Source organism: Bos indicus x Bos taurus, chromosome 15, assembly GCF_003369695.1.
Source record: "Bos indicus x Bos taurus breed Angus x Brahman F1 hybrid chromosome 15, Bos_hybrid_MaternalHap_v2.0, whole genome shotgun sequence".
NCBI lineage: Eukaryota > Metazoa > Chordata > Mammalia > Artiodactyla > Bovidae > Bos > Bos indicus x Bos taurus.
The window spans coordinates 66908688-66926099 of NC_040090.1; the positions used below are offsets into that span (position 1 = coordinate 66908688).

General features: G+C 39.5%; 1 protein-coding gene and 1 pseudogene across 1 annotated transcript in view; one reads left to right on the plus strand and one right to left on the minus strand.

Annotated features, from left to right (window-relative positions):
• The window catches only part of SLC35F2 (solute carrier family 35 member F2), a 58270-nt gene that overhangs the window by 22685 nt on the left and 18173 nt on the right, over nucleotides 1-17412 (plus strand). The window lies entirely within an intron of this gene.
• LOC113905897 lies at nucleotides 1395-1925 on the minus strand (annotated as a pseudogene).

Genomic DNA, 17412 nt, shown 5'->3' on the forward strand with positions numbered 1-17412 from the left:
CAGCTTTAGCATCATTCCTTCTAAAGAAATCCCAGGGCTGATCTCCTTTAGAATGGACTGGTTGGATCTCCTTGCAGTCCAAGGGACTCTCAAGAGTCTTCTCCAACACCACAGTTCAAAAGCATCAATTCTTCAGTCTTCAGCTTTCTTCACAGTCCAACTCTCACATCCATACATGACCCCAGGAAAAACCACAGCCTTGACTAGACAGACCTTTGTTGGCAAAGTAAGGTCTCTGCTTTTGAATATGCTATCTAGGTTGGTCATAACTTTCCTTCCTAGGAGTAAGCGTCTTTTAATTTCATGGCTGCAATCACCATCTGCAGTGATTTTGGAGCCCAAAAAAATAAAGTCTGACACTGTTTCCACTGTTTCCCCATCTATTTCCCATGAAGTGATGGGACCAGATACCATGATCTTCGTTTTCTGAATGTTGAGTTTTAAGCCAACTTTTTCACTCTCCTCTTTCACTTTCATCAAGAGGCTTTTTAAGTTTCCCCAATTACAACTTAATTTTAAAAATAGTTTGTTTATATAAAGATGCACATAAGTACCATGCATTTTTAAAGATTGTTATATCTACATCTCTTCCTTCTATATGTTTCCTCTTCCTCTTGGCTCTTTTCTATTGTCTTTTTCTTTTTTTGACTCTTTTATTCTTGCCGTTTATTTATTTTTTTGGTTCTCAAAATTCATTCTTTATTTTGATATAAAAAATAAGCCCTTCAACTTGTAAAGAGTGTCACTTTTTTCATATTGTTTATTGTTGTAGAGCAAACTTATAGAATAAGACTATCTGCTGCCAGCTCCAAGGATGTCTCATATACTTTAGAAGAAAAGTCATTGTTACTTAGACTCAGACAAGCATCAGTGTGGAGAAAGGAGTAGCTAATCTGATTTTTTTCATACTTTTACTAAATCATAACTTAAAGCTAGTAGTTGGGATGACAGATAATTATGCTAGAATTTGGTAGTGGTGGTAAAACCAGGTATCTGAAGCCAGCTAAATTATAAAAACATGACCTTTTTTCACCATTCTTCCATTTCTGGAGTTCAAGAGCTGTGTTTGATACCCCTGTAGGCTAACAATAGGCTTGAGTTATAATGTGTAGATTCCTTTTGATTATAGTTGCCAAAGAAATCTTTAAATTCTTGAGGGTTTGACTTGTCTTGGAAAGAAGTAAGTTAGGAGGCAGACTGCTGATCTGGATTTGCTTAAATGGAAAACATTTACACTAGGAGTCCAGCTGATAGGCTGTTGAAATCACCAGGCTTGTACTGATCAGCGAGTTCCGTCAGCTAATCGGGACACCATCTCCAGATCTTTAAGTGACATGTTTGAAGTTCTCGTGGTAAAGTTGTGGCCTTGATGCCGTTCGCTCTGGTTATCTTCTTTGATTTTTAATGCCTAGCATTCTGCAGCAGCTGTAGCAGCCACAGCATAGTAAAATTTTGCCACAAAGCCTGCCTTACTGACCTTCAGCTGCCTGACAAATTCACTGTGCTGTTGCTCAGCCCAACCTCAGAACAATTTATCCCGAAGATGCAACTGGCACTCAAAGATACAAGATAGTGTGTTTGCTCCAGACACACTGAGCCGCTCCAGACTTTCAAGCAGTGGCTGTAATTTTCCCAATACTGTCTTAGCTACCAGGTTCTGTTGGAAAGGTTCACACTGAGAACCCGACCAGCTGGCAAACCAGGAAAGGATACACTTCATCTTCTGGGAAGTGATGTAAGACATGGGGGAGGGGAAGAGTTAGAAGTGTCTGTGACAGAGGATAAGGGAGAAGGGCAGGGGAGCGGCATTGAAGAGGAAGATGATTCCAGGGGCACTCTCCCCTTTCCTCTCACAGGGTACCTGGAGACCATCACAAGAATGCTTGGGCTCCAACTATTGTGCTTCTGTTTTCTGAAAACTTATAAGAAAGGCCAGTCAGGCAACCCAGGCACGTCTGGTCTCTTGCAGTTTATTTTTAAAGAGACAGTTCATATGTGCTAGAGAGTTTTCCACACTCTGGGTTTTGCTGACTGTATCTTTCCGGTGGGTTTACAGTATTTCCTTCTCAGAATAATGTTTTTAAATACAAAAAACAAAATACATAGGATTATAGAGGAAACCCATTCTCTCTATTTAGATATTAAATTATTAAAAACACAATATGATGTTAATATTTGTGCTGTCTTAAAAAAATATGTTAGATTAAAGATCTCACAATGGGTCTTTAACTACCATCATTTTGGAGTAGTAATGATGTTTTGAAATTCCAGCCAACAGTTGTCATATGATATGAAAATATCTGTAAAATCTTTGGCAGCAAATTTATAGGCACCGCTAATAGTAATATCTCTATAATTTGTTACCTATGTTTGCAATCGAAGGGAATTTAAACTTCAGTTTAATGTTACTGAAGATCAGGATGTATTTTTTACCCATCCAAGTACATGTATTTCCCAGAATATTTTCATGGGCCTGATTCATGGACCCCTATTAAAAACTTTGTGGTCCTACAATTTTGGCAAGACAGTTTTGTAGATACTGTGTACTGTCTTCAGGAAGTGCATAATGTTTGCATGTCTTTTTTCTTTCTGTTATGTTAGGAGCTATAAAGTTTTATTGCCTAGATTCATTATTTTATCAGGAGTTGTAAAGTTATATTCTCTTTCTGTCATTCCATGTTTATTTATTATATACGTATTTCTACAAAGATGAATTTCCTGTCATCAACTCATTGCTCTGAGGTATAATTTGTATAGGAAGGGCAGGATAAATGTTTGCTTCTTTCCATTTACTAGTTTTCAAAATAATGGATTGGTTCCCTGTGTGTGTGTGTGCTAAGTCACTTCAGTTGTATCCAGCTCTTTGTAACCCTATGGAGTAGCCCGTCAGGCTCCTCTGTCCGTGGGATTCTCCAGGCAAGAATACCGAAGTGGGTTGCTATGCCCTTTTCCAGGGGATCTTCCTGACCCAGGGATTGAACCTGAGTTTCCTGCACTGCAGGTGGATTCTTTAGCCACTGAGCCACCTGGGAAGCCCAGATTGGTTCCCTGTTGCTGCTGCTAAGTCGCTTCAGTTGTGTCCGACTCTGTGCGACCCCATAGGTGGAAGCCCACCAGGCTCCCCCGTCCCTGGGATTCTCCAAGCAAGAACACTGGAGTGGGTTGCCATTTCCTTCTCCAATGCATGAAAGTGAAAAGTGAAAGTGAAGTCGCTCAGTCGTGTCCGACTCTTAGCGACCCCATGGACTGCAGCCCACCAGGCTCCTCCGTCCATGGGATTTTCCAGGCAAGAGTACTGGAATGGGTTGCCATTGCCTTCTTCAGATTGGTTCCCTAGCATCCACCAAAGATGGCCAATTGTAGGCAGATAGATTGGGGGTTTCCCAGAGAAAGAGAACCAGGAATGATTTTCCTTTTCTTTCTTAATAACACGAATTTTATTTATTTATTTATCTTTGGTTGTGCTGTGTCTTTGCTGCTGCACACTCAGGCTTTCTCTAGTTGCAGAGAGCGGGGCCTGCTCTTGGTTGCACAGGCTTCTCATTGCTGTGCAGTCTCTTGTTGCAGAGCACAGGCTCCAGGTGTGCAGGCTCCAGGAGTTGCAGCTCACGGGCCCAGTAGTGGTGCACGGGCTCAGTTGCCCTGTGGCATGTGGGATTCCCCAGACCAGGGATCTAACCCGTGTCCCTGCATTGGCAGGCAGATTCTTTACCACTGCACCATCAGGAAAGCCCTGCTTCACGGATTCAGACATACTAGAGGCATTTCAATCCAGTGTAGTTGCTCTTATTGATGCCTAGATGGCCTTTCTGTCATGACTTCACTCAAGTTTCTTGCCATTTGGTATGACTGGGGTTCCAGTCTTTTTCCTGCACCAGAAAGCAATACATTAATATACTTTCTTACTTGTTTTATTCCACAATATGCATACAGTTTCAAAATAATATCTACACTACCTCTCAAGGTGTTTAAGGCATTTTGCAGTTCTTATTGTTCCTATGGTGTATTCTATTAAGAATTTACTATCAAATTAGTGTATTTTTTAAAGTTCATTTATTTCTAATTGAAGGATAATTGCTTTACAATGCTGTGTTGGTTTCTGTCATACATCAGCATGAATCAGCCATAGGTATACATTCGTCCCCTCCCTCTTGAAACTCCCTCCCACCTCGCACCCCAACCCACCATTCTAGGTTGTCACAAATTAGTATGTTTTAAAGTCATTTGAAATAATTCCTATTTGGTTTTGCCACCAACTTAAGACATCCTTTTAGGTTCATGTAATATTTTGTTTTTAAATTTTATGTGTAGCTTATTTTAAAATTAAAATTTAAAAATCTATAAACCAAGGCATATTCAGACATAATATATCTCTTACTTTTTCTCTCTTCTGACTTATAGGTAACTTTAAAAGCAGTTACCTATTTTCACTTGAAAATATTAACATATATAGGTACATGTTTGCACTCCATGCCCATTTTCCTCCACACTTATTTTTTAGTATATCTCAGCAGTCATTTTATAGAGTGTATAGAGATATTTGCTTTGCTTTTTATAGCTACATAGTACTCTTTTGTATTTATTCAGCTAGTTCCCTGAGGTAGGAAGGCAGTGGGACATAACCTTTAAAAGAATGACAGGCATTGAGGACAGGACATAAACTGGTTAGAACCAACTAGGTCTAAGATGGCAGATGATTGACTTCCACTAGACCTTAAGACTCAGTATACACTCGTTGTAATAGATCAGCCAAATGACATGACAGTTCTGAGACTGGACCATAAAAGACTGAAAAGTGGGCAGTGGCCCAGTTCCTGGAAATCCCCATCCCTTCCCCAAAATAGTTGGAATAATCTTCCCACTCATTAGCCTATGAGATTACCTACCCCTATAAAAACCGACAACCCTGTACCCTGGTGCTTCTCATCTTCTGAGGTGGCCCATACTCTGTGGGGTGTTTTGCCCTGAGTAAACCTTCTTTCACTTTACTGTGGTTAGCGCTTGAATTCTTTCCTGTGTGAAGCCAAGAACCCTTGCTTGGCAGCCATTCCAGACACTCACCTGAGACCTAGGATGTGACCATTCTCTCAGGCCCACTTTCTTTCCTGCAACACTACTGGGAGACATATAGGATTTTCTCTTTAGACTTTATAAATACTGCTGCAGTGAATAGCCTGTATATACACCTTTTGTATTTTTCCCAGATTGTCTTTGGGGTATTTTCCTAGAAATAAAATTGTTAGAAATTGTACCTCTCCACACCATAAATAATGTATCATTTTTGCATTCTTGCCAGAAAGTGTCCAAAGTGTTGTTAAGCTTTTTGAAGTGTCAAAAACAGCTCCTAGATAGCCCATGCATTGCTGCCACTCATTCCATGGATTCAGAGCTGAGAGAGCTCAGAATTGGAAGCACTATGTAGAGCCTTGGACTAGAACAATGGAGTAGTTCAAACTGGGAAAGGAGTGCGTTAGGACTGTATACTGTCACCCTGCTTATTTAACTTATATGTGAGAGAGTCAATTCCTAGGCAGGTTGATAAGTCTGGTGGTCCCCAAGGAGAGAGGGGTCTGGGGTTCTTGAGGAGGAGATAAGGGTCTGGAATTCTAAAGGAGGAGGAAAGGACAAACTTTTTCCTCTACATTTCTTAGGATTATATAACAATAATGTATCCTGCTTGAGGACAGTTTCTGGAAAAAACCTTCTGGCTAATCCTGTAATCTTAAAATGTAAATTATGGGAGTGGGTCTTTATAACCTCCAGATGTTCTTTCGACTCATTGTAATAAGTAGTTAAAAAGTGTATAACTCCATTGCTAACACTAACAAGGGGGCACTTTTTCTGCCCCCTTCTGATGTCTATGTTAAAAGCTTTCTCTGTCTTTTTTATACTTTAATAAAACTTTTTTACACAAAAGCTCTGTGTGATTAAGCCTCCTTAAGAATGTGATCATTCGCCTCAAGAATGAATTCTTCTCCTCTGGAGGCCAAGAATCCTGGTGTCTTTTGTGGTTCAGCAACAACCTTTCATATGCAGAATACATCATGCAGAATGCCAGGCTGGATGAATCACAAGCTGGAATCAAGATTGCTGGAAGAAGTAGCACTAACCTCAGATATGCAGATGACAAGACCCTTATGGCAGAAAGCAAAGAGGAACTAAAAAGCTTCTTGATGAAGGTGAAAAAGGAGAATGAAAAAGCTGGCCATTTTGAATATGCCTTTATTACATCAGAATGTTGGTTCCTCAAAACTGCTAGCTACTTATGCTTATTATTAATTAGATGGCTAAATTTCTGAATCATAGAAATGTGGCTATAGAAAGAATATAACAGGTCATCTAGGCTGCTACAATGTAAAGAAAATCTATCATTTATTTTCTAGCTTCCTTCCAGTCTAATTTAAAGCACTAATGTACACTGGATATTCTATGTGCTAAATGTGAGGATTTATTCTTTTCAGATTTGTAATAAGACTTTTTATAGAAGTGCTCAAGTTATTATTCTATCTCAGGTATTTACAGATGGCAGGTATGATAGATTTAAAAATCTCCCCAAGAAGATGGCTCTATAGAAGTCTTTAAGCTTTAATTCTAAATCCTGCCTTTAGCTGATTATGCGCAACCTGGCAGCGTAGATCTGAGACATAACATTGTGTTTCTATAATGTTACTGTCCTCCGGGAGCTTAGAGTCTTGGAAGAAGAACCACAAGCAGCATGGTGGGTGCTAGGATAGAGGCATGTGGGTATTATTTTCAAGGCACACAGCAAGAGCATCTTTAGAGAAGAAGGCCTGGGACCAGGAAATACATGGGCCTTTAAAGTTCTAAATTCTTCATGTATAACACATATTGGGGGGCTTCCCTGGTGGCTCAGAAGGTAAAGAATCTGCCTGTAATGCAGGAAACATGGGTTTGATCCCTGGGTCCGGAAGATCCCCCAGAGAAGGGAATGGCTACCCACTCCAGTATTCTCACCTGGGGAATTCCATGGACATAGGAGCCTGGTGGCCTGTAGTCCATGGGGTCACAAAGAGTCAGATGCCACTGAGCAAATAACACACACATGAGCAAATAGTAGCACATATTAGGCACCCAAGAAACTTTAGTAAGTTCTTGATCAAAGAGTTTACTGACTGAATAAATAAATAAGAGAAATTATAGTTTCATTGGAAAGCATATGCATAAATATGAGTTTTAGAATGGATGGGATATTAAAATACATACTTCAGGTTTTCTAGAAGAAAGAAGGGAGGAAATAAAATGGCGTGGAATCTCTTCTTCCTTTATTCCTTAAATTCTTAAATTTGTACAATATATCCAATGAGTAATGTGGTCAGAATGAGTAATGTGGTTAGTTACATTTCTACCTGTTTCCCCACCCCTACCCCTGATGTCCATTTGTTCTGCTTCATGCTGTGTGGGCCAGCTCTCACAGCATGAAGCTGCCTTGGGAAACACGTCTTGGAGCTGGATCATATCCTGTCATTGAAGTTCACTTCAGTAGAGGTTCCGTTTGAAAAACAGTGACAGGATATGTCCCATGGTTAGATGCACGTTGCTTCTGGCAACTTCCCTTAAAGAGGACAGACTTTATTATGGTATAGAGAGAGTCCCTGTGTTTAACTCAGAATTCATATGAACTAGGATTTTGTGAAGTTCAAATGCTTACATATGAAGCCATAAGTAACAAAAGTTGTTTTGTGGCCTTTGGTATCTCTCCGTACATGTCTGAGTCGTTTCCTCTTCTTTCTCCCTCGTGCGGCCTCCAACCCCTTCAGCTCCTCTTTCTGTCTCTCTTTCTCACTTTTGTTCTTGCTCTCTTCCTCTTCCATTATAGATGAGGTCATTATGATTTGGAGCCAAGAGAAGTGCATTGCTGTAACTTTAATCTCCATACTCAATTTATGACTCTCTTTTTTTTTAGAAGATAGGTATACTTTATAGTGGGAGGCTAACTTTCTTAAGTGTGCTATTTTAGAATGTAAATGGATCTCACCTGGTTGGCTTAGATGGTAAAGAATCTGCCTGCAATGCAGGAGACTGGAATATGACTTCTGGGTCCAGAAGATCCCCTTGAGAAGGGAATGGCAACCCACTACAGTATGCTTGCCTGAGAAATCCCATGGACAGAGGAGCCTGCCTACAGTCCAGGGGGTTGAATAAGAATCGGACATAACCGAGTGACTAACACTTGAATGTCCTCCTTATTGCAAATGTCAGACTTAAATTGAAGAAAGTAGGGAAAATCACTAGGCCATTCAGGTATGACCTAAATCAAATGCCTTACGATTATACAGTGGTAGTGGCAAATAGGTTCAAGGGATTAGATCTTATACACAGAGTGCCTGAAGAACTATGAACAGAGGTTTCTAACACTGTACAGGAGGCAGTGATCAAGACCATCCTGAAGAAAAAGAAATGCAAAAAAGCAAAATAGTTGTCTGAGGAGGACTTACAAATAGCTGAAACAAAAGAGAAGAGAAAGGCAAAGGAGAAAAGGAAAGATATACCCATCTGAATGCAGAGTTCCAAAGAATAGTAAGGAGAGATAAGAAAGCCTTCTTAAGTGAACAATTCTAAGAAATAGAGGAAAACAATAGAATGGGAAAGACATTAGAATGGGAAAACAATAGAATAGAAGTCTCCTCAAGAAACTTAGACATGCCAAGGGAACATTTCATGCAAAAATAGACACAATAAAGCACAATAAGGAAACAGTATAAACCTAACAGAAGCAGAAGATATTGACAAGAGGTGGCAAGAATACACAGAAGAACTATGCAAAAAAGATTTTAAAGACCCGGATAACCATGATGGTGTAATCCCTCACCTAGAGCCAGATATCCTGGAGTGTGAAATCAAATGGGCCTTAGGAAGCATTACTATGAACAAAGCTAGTGGAAGTGATGGAATTTCAGTTGCGCTATTTAAAATCCTAAAAGATGATGCTGTGAAAGTGCTGCACTCAGTTCAGTTCAGTTCAGTTCAGTCGCTCAGTTGTGTCCGACTCTTTGCAACCCCATGAATCACAGCACGCCAGGCCTCCCTGTCCATCACCAACTCCCAGAGTTCACTCAGACTCACATCCATCGAGTCAGTGATGCCATCCAGCCATCTTATCCTCTGTTGTCCCCTTCTCCTCCTGCCCCCAATCCCTCCCAGCATCAGAGTCTTTTCCACTGAGTCAACTCTTCGCATGAGGTGGCCAAAGTACTGGAGTTTCAGCTTTAGCATCATTCCTTCCAAAGAAATCTCAGGGCTGATGTCCTTCAGAATGGACTAGTTGGATCTCCTTGCAGTCCAAGGGACTCTCAAGAGTCTTCTCCAACACCACAGTTCAAAAGCATCAATTCTTCGGTGCTCAGCCTTCTTCACAGTCCAACTCTCACATCCATACATGACCACAGGAAAAACCATAGCCTTGACTAGACGGACCTTTGTTGGCTCAATATGCCAACAAATTTGGAAAACTCAGCAGTAACCATAGGACTGGAAAAGGTCAGTTTTCATTCCAATCCCAATGAAAGGCAATGCCAAAGAATGCTCACACTACCTCACAATTGTAGTCATCTCACATGAGAGCAAGGTCATGCTCAAAATCCTCCAAACTAGACTTCAACAGTACATGAACTGAGAACTTCCAGATATTTATGCTGGATTTAGAAAAGGCAGAGGAACCACAGATTAAATTGCCAATGTCTGTTGGATCACAGAAAAAGCAAGGGAATTCCAGGTAAACATCTACTTCTGCTTCTTTGACTACATTAAAGCCTTTGACTGTGTGGATCACAACAAATTGTGGAAAATTCTTCAGGAGATGGGAATACCAGACCGTATTGCCTGAGAAACCTGTATGAAGGTCAAGAAGCAACAGTTAAAACCAGACATGGAACAATGAACTGGTTCAATATTGGGAAAGGAGTACATCAAGACTGTGTATTGTCACCCTGCTTATTTAATTGATATACAAAGTACATCATGTGAAATGCCAGCATGGATGAACCACAAACTGAAATTAAGATTGCCGGGAGAAATATCAATAACCTCAGATATGCAGATGGCACTACCCTAATGGCAGAAAGCAAAGAGCCTCTTGATGAAAGGAAAGAGGAGAGTGAAAAAGCTGACTTACAACTCAACATTCAAAAAAACAAAGATCATGGCATCTAGTCCCATCACTTCATGGCAAATGGATGGGGAAACAATGGAAACAGTGACAGACTTTATTTTCTTAGGCTCCAAAACCCCCGCAGATGGTGACGGCAGCTATGAAATTAAGACACTTCCTCCTTGGAAGAAAAGCTGTGACAAACCTAGACAGCATATTGAAAAACAGAGACATTACTTTGTCAACAAAGGTGTGTCTAGTCAAAACTATGTTTTTTTCAGTAGTCATGTATGGATGTGAGAGGTGGACCATGAAGAATGCTGAGCACCAAAGAATTGATGCTTTTGAACTGTGGTGTTGGAGAAGACTCTTAAGAGTCCCTTGGACTGCAAGGAGATCAAACCAATCAATCCTAAAGGAAATCAATCCTGAATAATTCATTGGAAGGACTGATGCTGAAGCTGATGCTCCAATACTTTGGTCACCTGATGTGAAGAGACAACTCATTGGAAAAGTGCCTGATGCTGGGAACGATAGAAGGCAGGAGGAGAAGGGGGCCACAGTGGATGAGATGATTTGGATGGCATCACTGACTCAATGGATGTAACTTTGAGCAAGCTCTGAGAGATTGGGAAGCAGAGGGAAACCTAGTGTGTTGCAGTCCATGGGGTTGCAAAGAGTCAACACGACTAAGTGACTGAACAACAAGAATGTAAATTTGGGCTTATTAGAGGAATTTTGTCGATTCGTGAACAGGGCTTAGTTCCACATTTCTTATTCTCATGTTTCAAATTTATAGTTGCTTTTGAGCCTATTATGGTGGGCAAAAAAATGTTCTGAATTTAATAAAATTATCAGCTCCTTTATTAACTTTTTGGTGCCCAGTACTTTGGACATCCAATGTCCTCCTGACATATGGGGAAGCAGTAGCAGAGAGATCAGTTTCTCTGGTAGCAGAGAAATCGGGCTAGACCCTTTCTTTAAGTGAAGTGCACAGATCCTTTGAAGAAGGTGGCTTCTAATGTAAGGTCTGTTATAAAATCATGGAGAAGTGTAGGAAGGTGGGAAAAGGGGTGTGGGGATAGGTGAGTGAGGACAAAGAGGCTCAAGAGTAAGAAGATAGCAGCTGTGAGAGATGACCTCACTTCCTATCCTAAGACCATGTTCTCCAGTGGGCACAGCAGATGCTTAATGGTCAGAGAACTTGCATATAATTGGCTCTGATGTTTTCTTAGGCAATACACTCAGCTCTTCTGGCCAGTTTCCTCATTTAAAAAAAATGGAGATTAACAATGAAGTCCAGCAAGTCTTTGTTCCATGGAAGAGAGAAAGAGAAATTTAAAGAAAGGAAGAGTTCATTACACAATGAAATACAAGAAAATTGGAACCATTTCCTTGCCAGGTACCCTTCCTCACATATTCCAGAGGAAAGTGTGTGGCTGGGAACAATGACACCAACTGAATGCACTTTTTCATTCTTTGGCTTTGGCCTATACACTTGTAGGTTCCCAGTTCATAATACAGGACCAAGTGATAAATTTCTTTTGCTTAGGATAGGACAGCATAATTTCCAGAATCAATGCAAACTTGTCTCCTTCAGAAAGAAATGAGCGCAAGAGAGAGGTAGCAACCCACAGATCCATTTTGCCTCATCAGCCTGTGACCAGAAGAGCATCCCTGGAAAGAATACTACTCTATGGGAGCAAGTCCTGAACCTTTTGCTCACCTGGGTGAATAATTCCTACAGTAGCCTAGTAAAATGTCTTTGGATCTGAACAGTTCTTGATACCATTTCTGCCTCTTGAAGGGTGAAATTTGCCTCATTTTCTTCCATTTGAAAGTAACAGAATAGGCCTCATGGAATAATATAACCCTTTGAAGAGAGTTTTAGCAAAATAAGTAAAGCTGAAGACATGTTCTAAAACCAATTATTCTATTAAATATATCTCTAAAGCAAATGATTCCTTTAAACTTCATGACACAAATAGAAACTTATTATATTTGTAGGGTACTCTGAGTTCACTGCTTTCAGAAGATGTCTAGGTGTTACCCATCAGGCCATCCTGAGTGCTGAGGAGATTTTACATTACACGTTAGTAACTCATTTGCACAAATTTTATAAAACCTAGAGAAACTTAGATATGCATGTTGAGAAACATACATATGAATATTTATAGAGGCATTGTTTATAAAAGCAAAAAAATTTGGAATACAACCTAATAATCAATAAAAGAATGGATACATGAAGTGTGATATAATCACGTAATGGAATACTATACAGGAGTGGAAAGGAATGAACTAGAACTAATGTATCATTATCAATGAGACAGTGTTGTCAAAACAGCAAGTTGCAAAAAGTATACAGATAGTGTGATGCTGCTTATATAAAAATTTAAAAGTCAAAACAATTGTTTATATTGCACAGGGATACTTACATAAGTATGAAAATATATGGAAATGCATGAGATGTTAAATTCCAAGTTCTAGAAAGTACTTATCTCAGGAGAGCTAAGATATTGGGGAGAACACAAGGGGGAATGTTGATGTCACCAGTATTTTACGTCTTAAGCTGCCTGGTAGATACACAAATACATGTTGATTATGCTTTGTACTTTGTTATATTTTAATATTCTATAAGAAATTTCAAAACTTAAACATTAAACTATGATGGGACTGCCCTGTTGATCCAGTGGCTAAGATGCCACGCTCCCACACTCCCAATGCAGGGAGGTGTTCTGATTAACATGCAAAATGTTGACTCCTCTATAGTGTAGAGATTGGGTTTGTGGAGAGTAAAGAAGAAAGAACAGGAGAAATTTGCTGCAGTTCAAACTGTAGAGCACTTTTGCTTGAAATGCCACTTACTCTTGCTTCCAGTATTTTTTGCTTGGTCTCTCCCTGCATCTTTCTGGCCATGACTTTTCATCCGCATCTCTAATTCCTCTTCCTCCTCTGCCTACTAAATGTTGCTGTTTCCCTGGGTGTTTCTTTTTTACCCTCTTTTCTTTTCAATTTTTAGGTATATGTTTTAGTGATCTCATTTATATCCCAACTTCAATTACCACTTTTATGATCATGATTCCCAAATTTATTTCTCCAATCCAATCTTTTTATCCCAACTCCAAACTGTCTATTGGATATTTCTTCTTGACTGTCTCATAATTTAAACAAAATCCAGCATGTCCAAAATGGAGTTGTTCTTTTTTCTAAATGTGCATTTTCCTTTTGCCTTTGGGATCTTGATTAACCACATTGTTATCTACCACATGTCTGATTCAGAAAACTGCGTATTTTATTAGACAGACCTGCCTCTGACAAATTTCCTCTTTAATTTGGCAGGAATTAAGAGTAAGGTTTTGGTGCTGTGTTATGACATATAGGCACCCAGGCATGCCCAGTTTCTTCCTTGCTAGTCACTTTTTTCCCTTCTATTGAGAAGATTTCAATGAGCTTGCCACCAGCAGATAAGATACCAGCTTTAGAACTGACTTTAGATCTTTTCTTGATCTCACTTTTATTGACTTTTCCATCATCTGCTGCCTCTGTTTTTCTCTCCTATCCTCTGAGCTACAGCTGTACTAACTCACTTGAAATCCCTGAATGTGCCATGTTGTTTTAGAGCCCTGGGCCTTGGTACTTGCTATTCCTTCTGCTTGAGATATCTCTCCTTACTGTGCCTGTCTAGTGAACTCATGAAGTTTTGGTAACTAGCCTATTTTTGTGCTTGTCTGTCTGTGCCCTAGTTACTAGTTTAAATGCCTGCTTATCCCCAGTGGTCTCTGAGCCTTTGAGGCACAGAAAGTGCCTATCCAGTTTTTGTATTCTCATGGCCTGGCACATGGTAGATGCTCTATAATTAGGGTTGTCTCACCCAGCAAGCTTCCCCTTTTTATTTTTGCCTGTGTTGGGATTGTTTGAGGTTAATTGCAAATTACTGAAACAAATATTCCAAAAAATACAACAACAACAACAAAAAACCCCAAACTGTAAATTCGTAGAAAGATATTCTGTGTCTTCTGTGGTATTGGTATTTTCTATTTTGCTAAGAGCAACTCTGGAAGAAAGTATTTATGTAGAGAACATTTAAATAAAAGTTCCAGGATTCTCAGTCCTGCTCCTTGAAACTTCCATGAACTATATGTCTTCATTATCTCTTTTAATTTTTTTTAAGTTCCTTTTAAGTTTTCACCATATTGCCTTCTGCCCATCTCCCAATCTTGTTTAAGTTTCCTTGGTCTACAGACAAGATAATAGTTAAAAAAACAAGCTAGCAGAAAACTTGTCCTCAACACTGCTGCTTATTCTTCAAACTCTTTCCCCATTCCTGTTCTCCTTTTCATCTTTTTTAAAAAATAGAGCTGTTTATGTTTGGTGCATTGTTGTTCCATCGATCAGTCATGTCCGACTCTTTACAACCCCATGGATTGCAGCACTCCAGGCTTCCCTGTTCTTCACTACTTCCCAGAGTTTGCTCAAACTCATGTCCATTGAGTTGATGATTTTTCCCAGAGTTTGCTCAAACTCATGTCCATTTAGTTGATGATGCCATTCAACTATCTCATCCTCTCTTGGGCCTTCAACTCCTACCCTCAATCTTTCCCAGCATCAAGGCCTTTTCCAGTGAGTCAGCTCTTTGCATCAGGTGGCCAAAGTTTTAGCAGCAATCTTTCCAATGAATATTCAACGTTAATTTCTTTAGGAGTGACTGGTTTGATTTCCTTGTTGTCCAAGGGACTCTCAAGAGTCTTCTCCAGAACAACAGTTTGAAAGCATAAGTTCTTCTGCACTCAGATTTCTTTATGGTCTGACTCTCACATCTGTTAGTGGTTACCGGAAAACCCATAGCTTTGACTATACGAACCTTTGTCAGCAAAGTAATGTCTCTGCTTTTTAATGCACTGTCTAGGTTGGTCATAGCTTTTCTTTCAAGGAGCAAGTGTCTTAATTTCATGGCTGCAGTCACTGTCTGCAGTGATTTTGGAGCCCAAAAAAATAAAGTCTGTCACTGTTTCCATTGTTTTCCCCATCCATTTGCCATGAAGTGATGGGACCAGATGCCATGATCTTTGTTTTTTGAATGTTGAGTTTTAAGCCAGCTTCTTCACTCTCTTCTTTCACTTTCATCAAGAGGCTCTTTAGTTCTTCTTTGCTTTCTGCCATTAGAGTAGTATCATCTGCATATCTGAGGTTATTGATATTTCTCCTGGCAATCTTAATTCCAGTTTGCAATTCATCCACGCTGGCATTTCACATGATGTACTCTGTATATCAGTTAAATAAGCAAGGTGACAATACACAGTCTTGATGTACTCCTTTCCCAATATTGAACCAGTTCATTGTTCCATGTCTGGTTTTAATTGTTGCTTTTTGACCTTCATACAAGTTTCTGAGGCAATACGGTCTAGTATTCCCATCTCTTGAAGAATTTCCCACAATTTGTTGTGATCCACACAGTCAAAGGCTTTAATGTAGTCAATGAAGTAGAAGTAGATGTTTATCTGGAATTCCCTTGCTTTTTCTGTGATCCAACAGATGTTGGCAATTTAATCTGTGGTTCCTCTGCCTTTTCTAAATCCAGCTTGAACATCTGGAAGTTCTTGGTTCACATACTGTTGAAGCCTAGCTTGTATTTTGAGCATGACCTTGTTAGCATGTGAAATGACTGTAATCGTGCAGTAGTTTGAACATTCTTTGGCCTTGCATTTCTTTGGAATTGGAATGAAAATTCACCTTTTCCAGTCCTGTGGCTACTGCTGAGTTTTCCAAATTTGTTGGCATATTGAGTGTAGCACTTTCACAGCATCATCTTTTAGAACTTGAATTACTTTAGCTGGAATCCCATCCCCTCCACTAACTTTGTTTGTAGTAATGCTTCCTAAGGACCACTTGATTTCACACTTCAGGATGTCTGGCTATAGGTGAGTGACCACACCATCGTGGTTATCTGGGTCATTAAGACCTTTTTTGTTCAGTTCTTCTGTGTACTCTTGCCTCTTCTTTTTAATATCTTCTGCTTCTGTTAGGTTCATACCATTTCTGTCCTTTATTGTGCCCATCTTTGCATGAAATGTTCCCTTGGTATCTCTAATTTTCTTGAAGAGATCTCTAGTCTTTCCTATTCTATTGTTTTCCTCGATTTCTTTGCATTGATCACTAAGGAAGGCTTTCTTATCTCTCCTCGCTATTCTTTGGAACTCTGCATTCAGATGGGTATATCTTTCCTTTTCTCCTTTGCCTTTCATTTATTTTCTTTTCTCAGCTATTTGTAAGTCCTCCTCAGACAACCATTTTGCCTTTTTGCATTTCTTTTTCTTGGGGATGGTTTTGATCACCGGCTCCTGTACAATGTTACAAACCTCTGTCCATAGTTTTTCAGAGACTCTATCAGATCTAATCCCTTGAATCTATTTGTCACTTCCACTGTATAATCATAAGGGATTTGATTTAGGTCATGCCTGAATGGCCTAGTGATTTTCCCTACTTTCTTCAAGTCTGAATTTTATTGAAATCAGTATGGTGTTCATGATCTGAGCCACAGTCAGTTCCCAGTCTTGTTTTTGCTAACTGTATAGAGCTTCTCAGTCTTTGGCTGTAATGAATATAATTCATCTGATTTCAGTATCGACCATCTGGTGATGCCCCTGTGTAGAGTCATCTCTTGTGTTGTTGGAAGAGAGTGTTTGTTATGACCAATGCATTCTCTTGGCAAGAAATTTTGGTGCATTAATTTACTGATATTCTACTCACTCAGCCCACTGAAATCTGACTTTAGTTACTACCACTAACAAAAAGCTTTCTTTCCAAGCTATCTAGGAGCTTCCAGCTTGCCATTTCAACTGTGTCTGTTTAGCCATGATGACCCTTTTTCTGTCTCTTTAGGTTTTGGCTGTTGTATTGTTGATATCATCTTTCTTAAAATATTTTTGTACTCTTAGTTTCTGTATCATGGCACTTTCGTAATGTGTTGTCTTTCTTCGACTATTACACTTCATAGGACAAGTGGGAAAGTGTCTTATATTTGAGGTGACCATATGTTTGGGCATATCTGGTAATTTCTTTATCTATTTACATTCACTTGACAAATATTTATTGAGTGACAGCAAAGTGCTAGCACTGGATATGTAGTGGAGAGCAAAACAGATATAGATACAGTCTTTCTGAAGTTCAGAGTTTCAACTTTGTATTTTTTATCTCTTGCTACTGTATAACAAATTGCCTCAAATTTAGTGGCTTAAAACAATACACTTGTTATCTTATAGTTTTGATGGATGAGGCATTTGGGCATGGCTTAGCTCTCCTCTCCG